The sequence below is a fragment of the Hydra viridissima genome, unplaced genomic scaffold, assembly GCF_058129835.1.
Source record: "Hydra viridissima isolate aposymbiotic clone 2 unplaced genomic scaffold, HvirCarnegie_v1 scaffold_1, whole genome shotgun sequence".
In the NCBI taxonomy this organism is placed as follows: Eukaryota; Metazoa; Cnidaria; class Hydrozoa; order Anthoathecata; family Hydridae; genus Hydra; species Hydra viridissima.
In genome coordinates, this window is record NW_028324300.1 from 40,154,448 (window position 1) to 40,160,074 (window position 5,627).

At 29.5% G+C, this 5,627-nt stretch overlaps 2 protein-coding genes and 1 pseudogene across 2 annotated transcripts in view; 2 read left to right on the forward strand and 1 right to left on the reverse strand.

Moving 5' to 3' along the window:
• The window catches only part of LOC149894961 (uncharacterized), a 273,741-nt pseudogene that overhangs the window by 141,081 nt on the left and 127,033 nt on the right, over positions 1 to 5,627 (forward strand).
• LOC145182165 (uncharacterized) overlaps positions 1 to 5,627 on the reverse strand; it is a 233,601-nt gene that overhangs the window by 75,098 nt on the left and 152,876 nt on the right. The window lies entirely within an intron of this gene.
• Positions 1 to 5,627, forward strand: part of LOC149894967 (uncharacterized) — a 195,445-nt gene that overhangs the window by 31,883 nt on the left and 157,935 nt on the right. The window lies entirely within an intron of this gene.

The window sequence follows — 5,627 nt, forward strand, 5'->3', positions numbered from 1 at the left end:
AGCTTAAATGGTGTCTCGCTAATGCCAAAATAAACTTTTTCTTTGAGTTCAAGATTTTCGGAACTCACGATAGCTTTATAAACGATGTTGCTTAATAAACATTGATTGTTTAAAGGGCAAGTAGTTTTGTTAGTACAGTTGCAAGTGTTTTTTGGTATGCTTTTTTGGTCTTGTAAAATTTTGTGGTTATGCGAATTAATGATGGATTTTACGTTTCGCATACAGCTATAACTTACCTTGATCGAATTTTTATTAAAAATTTTGTGCAATCTATGATTTACCGGGAAGTGAAGGTCAACCAATGCAAGTAAACGGTTTCCTATTTTTGTTTCCACGTTTTGACTAAATGGAGGGTTAAACCATATAATGTTTCGCTTGCGTTTTGTATTTTTAGTGGTGGCAACATGATGTTGATAACTAAGTTTACATTTATAGCCTGCTTTATTTAAAGCCTCTTCATAAGGTGGAGTAGCATTTTTAAAAATAAGTTCGTTTGATGAAGTTGAAGATAATCTTAGTTCAACAGTGCGAGGTAGTCTTTTGATAACACTTGGTGGATGGTTGGAATCACAGTTGACGTAACTCAGTTCGTTATCACATTTCGAGTAAGGTCGAAAAGAATTATCATTAAGATCAAGTGTCACATCTAGATAATTTACGATTTTCATATTGCATTTGATGGAAATAAGGAAGTCATTACTTTTAAATATTTTCACGAAATGCTTTTTGATTTTTTCCATCTGCTGGCCGTTTTTGTTTTTAAATATTGCTAGCCCGTCGTCACGATATAGCCCGAAATCTTCACTTTTATAATATTGAGAAAGTTGAAATAATATAAAGATTCCTACTAATTCACATACTTCAGCACCATCGTAAGCCCCCATTGTAACATCGAACTGCCCCCCATTTTTCTTAATCCACGTTTCATTGTTGTTAAAAAGTAAAGATTTTCTTGCATGTTTTATTATTGCTTTTTGCTCCGAGTTTATTAAAAGGTGCTGTTCGGCAAAGTTGATTGCAGCGTTGAGAGTTTTTACACTTATTGAAGGATAAAAATCATTAATGTCAAAAATTAGAAATTTGTAGAGATGCTTGTTTTTAATTTTTTTAAACCAGTCGGTAACATTTAAGGTGCTTTGCCATTGGTTTACAAGGAGCTTACTTTTGAGTTCATTGTTGATTTGAGATAAAATAAATTTGCTTATTCTTCCTACCTCGTTTTTTGCTGGATTTAAGAGTCGAACAGTAGGGTTGTTGATAAAGTTTTCTTTGTGGTCTTTCAATGTAATAAAACATCCAGAAGAACCGTTTATTTTGATTTTACTATAAACATCGTGGTTACGCAAAATGTTATTCCCTTCTTTATTTATTTTGTCTTTTAGTTTTGTGTCACCTTTTTTGTAGGTGGTGGTGATAGCATTATGATGCTGTTACTACAACAACAACAGAAGCGTTAACAACTACAACTGAAGCTGCAACTACTACAGCTGAAGCTGCAACTACTACAGCAACAGAAGCTGCATCTACTACAACTGAAGCTGTTACTACCACAACAACTGAAGCATTAACAACTACAACTGAAACTGCAACTACTACAACTCTCAACGCTGCAATCAACTTTGCCGAACAGCACCTTTTAATAAACTCGGAGCAAAAAGCAATAATAAAACATGCAAGAAAATCTTTACTTTTTAACAACAATGAAACGTGGATTAAGAAAAATGGGGGGCAGTTCGATGTTACAATGGGGGCTTACGATGGTGCTGAAGTATGTGAATTAGTAGGAATCTTTATATTATTTCAACTTTCTCAATATTATAAAAGTGAAGATTTCGGGCTATATCGTGACGACGGGCTAGCAATATTTAAAAACAAAAACGGCCAGCAGATGGAAAAAATCAAAAAGCATTTCGTGAAAATATTTAAAAGTAATGACTTCCTTATTTCCATCAAATGCAATATGAAAATCGTAAATTATCTAGATGTGACACTTGATCTTAATGATAATTCTTTTCGACCTTACTCGAAATGTGATAACGAACTGAGTTACGTCAACTGTGATTCCAACCATCCACCAAGTGTTATCAAAAGACTACCTCGCACTGTTGAACTAAGATTATCTTCAACTTCATCAAACGAACTTATTTTTAAAAATGCTACTCCACCTTATGAAGAGGCTTTAAATAAAGCAGGCTATAAATGTAAACTTAGTTATCAACATCATGTTGCCACCACTAAAAATACAAAACGCAAGCGAAACATTATATGGTTTAACCCTCCATTTAGTCAAAACGTGGAAACAAAAATAGGAAACCGTTTACTTGCATTGGTTGACCTTCACTTCCCGGTAAATCATAGATTGCACAAAATTTTTAATAAAAATTCGATCAAGGTAAGTTATAGCTGTATGCGAAACGTAAAATCCATCATTAATTCGCATAACCACAAAATTTTACAAGACCAAAAAAGCATACCAAAAAACACTTGCAACTGTACTAACAAAACTACTTGCCCTTTAAACAATCAATGTTTATTAAGCAACATCGTTTATAAAGCTATCGTGAGTTCCGAAAATCTTGAACTCAAAGAAAAAGTTTATTTTGGCATTAGCGAGACACCATTTAAGCTAAGATATGCTAACCATGTAAAATCTTTTAATACGGTCAGGTATAAGAATGATACAGAACTTTCAAAGGAAATTTGGAAATTAAAAGAAAAAGCCATCACACCTATAATAAAGTGGAGAATTGTAAAGCGATGCAAACCTTCCAACCCTGAAACCAAGACCTGTAACCTTTGCCTTCACGAGAAGTTTGAAATTTTATCGCATAAAGAAAACAACCTACTCAACAAAAGAAGCGAAATATTATCTAAATGTCGACATGCTAACAAGTTCCTTTTATCCTCTTTTGATACTGAAGACTAAATGATTGCGTCTTTTTGCTCATTACGTCAGAATTCGTTCTACCGTAAATTTGATTCGTTTTTAAACGGTTTTTTACGTTTTTAATTTGTAATTAATAGCTGATGATTGCCGTAAAGCACGAAACTTTAAGTACTATTAAAATGTTGTTTTTCTCCATTTAAATAACAGATATATATATATATATATATATATATATTATTGTTAATCCTTTTGTACTTCGAAATAGATTTTATAGTTCAATTTTCGATAAATGTTTATATTAACTGCCATGTCAAAATAGGTTACTATAAATAGGTAAATCGATTTTCAGTTTTTATGTGGTGTTTTTATTTGTTTTTTTTTTTTGTTTTTTTTTTTTTGTTATGGTATTATAATTCCTTTTTTTTTTTCTTTAAGACTTACGATTGACGCATTTATACGATTTATAAAAAAAACCTGATTACCTTTTATTGTAAATTTTTGTCAGTTAAAATGATATAAATATATGCAGTTAGTTCAATTTTTAAAAATCTTCTCTATTTTATTCCTAATTATTTGTTTAACGTAACTTTGGGGATCTTTTTAAACGGGGGGAAGGGGGGGAAGGGGGGGGGGTTATAATTGTAGTTTTGCGCATTTGTCAAATATCGAGTTACTTAAATTTTATAAGGAATTAAACTAATTAATTATCTTAGTTTGCATTTGCAACACTTTTAAGGAAAGAAAAAATTCTTATATATATATTAAAAATAAAAAATTGTTATACATGTAAATCATTGTTTTACATTTTATTATTCTGGTAGGTCTTCATCAAAAACTTGATAACTCTTAATAAAGTAAACGTATTCTCCTTACCACCATTAAGGCAAAAACGGGGAAGGGAGGTCTTTTATTAGTGTCAAATTATTAAAGAGAATTAAATTTCGAGTAACAAAAGGAATTTTTAATAAATGGTAGCAAATAACCGTTTACTAAAAATTATTGAAATAAAGAGGCCATATATAAAAATGGTCAGATTAGTGCCATAAATAGCAATAGTCAAATGGTCAGATATTTTGAATAAATTTATTTAGTTGTGTGCATTTAAAGTTTTAAAGAAAATTTCCTTTGTTAAAGAAACATGTATCAAGGGGATGCCAAAGAATTCATGTAAAATTTACGTTCGCTTTATATTAATCTTATCAATTAAAGTTCACGTTATAAAAATATAACACGAATTTAGCTTTACTTTTTCGTCAATTAAAAGCATGAGGAAGTAATATTATTTTGTGTCAGTAACTAAAAACGTATTGTTTTGAACTTAGTAATGTCGAGGAAAATGGTTCTGCATTACACTGATATGACCTATTTCAGTTGTAAATTACTCAAATAATGTTAAATAATTGGTAAATTATTTTACCTCCGCATATTTTTTCATTTGAAGGCGTTTTTCTAAAAGGGTAATAGTTATGGTTTTGCAACTTTAAATTGTGGAAAACAGCCACTATAAATTAACAGACCAACCATAACCCGTATTACGGGTTGCTTTTTTGCTAGTAAAAAAGTAATGCTTTTAGAAGATATTCATATTTCTTGACATACTAGTCAAAAAAAAAAAACATATATATCCACACAAAAAAAAACTCAGCTATATATAATTCTGTATGTATGTATGTATGTATGTATGTATGTATGTATGTATGTATGTATGTATGTATGTATGTATGTATGTATGTATGTATGTATGTATGTATGTATGTATACACACTAACATACATATATGCAGGGTGGTGCAAAGGTTTCTAAACTCTGGTGTCTTGAAATAAAAACTCAGAAAAATTTTTTGCCATTATTTGCAAAGCCAAAAATCTACAAAAAAAACTTTCACACAAGTTTTTTAGTTCTCCCATTCTGGAAAGCTGGTCTTTTATTTAAACTCTTGGTTCTTTAAATACTTTATACTTTAAATAAAACCAGCAAGTTTCCAGGGGATTTAGGTTTGGGATTTAAGTTTGGAGAGTTTCCTGGCCAATTTGTTGAAACCTTTATGAGGTTCTCTTAAATCAATGCCATTGCATTATTTGATATATGGTAATTTGCTTCATCTTTCATTTAAAATGCATTTTTATTATTCATAGCTTCTTTATAAGCTGGTAAAATACGTTAAACATATAAATCACCATTTGCAGAGACGTTTTCATTAATAAAATGAAGCTGAGTTTTTTATTGTGTAAAAACTTTAGTGCCACCCTTATATATACAGTACTGTGCAAAAGATAGTAGCACCTAAGATATTTTTTTAAAAATGTACATTTAAATAAATATAAGTAAATAATATTGATTTTATCTTAAACAATATCTTGGTTTAATTTTTATTAAATTAAACTAAGATATTGTTTAAAATAAAGCTATATTTATTTATTTTAGTAATGATTATGTTAATAAAACAATTTTTTTATTAATATTTTTTAGATGGTTTCAACTTATATCATTTTTCACCCACTTATAATGTTTGTTCATTTATTAAGGACAAGGATCAACACTTGAAATTGATTACATCAACCACTGTACTTTTTATTATTTTGTTTAAATTTATTATTATTAAACATTTTTTAATAATTAAGAATGTGGAGAAGAATTTTTAGTTACTGTTGAGCTCTCGTGTTAATTACAGATTTTTTCATCTAAAATAAACTTTTTTTTTTTCAAAAGTTTTGTTTTATAATAAAATTATATTGTGCTA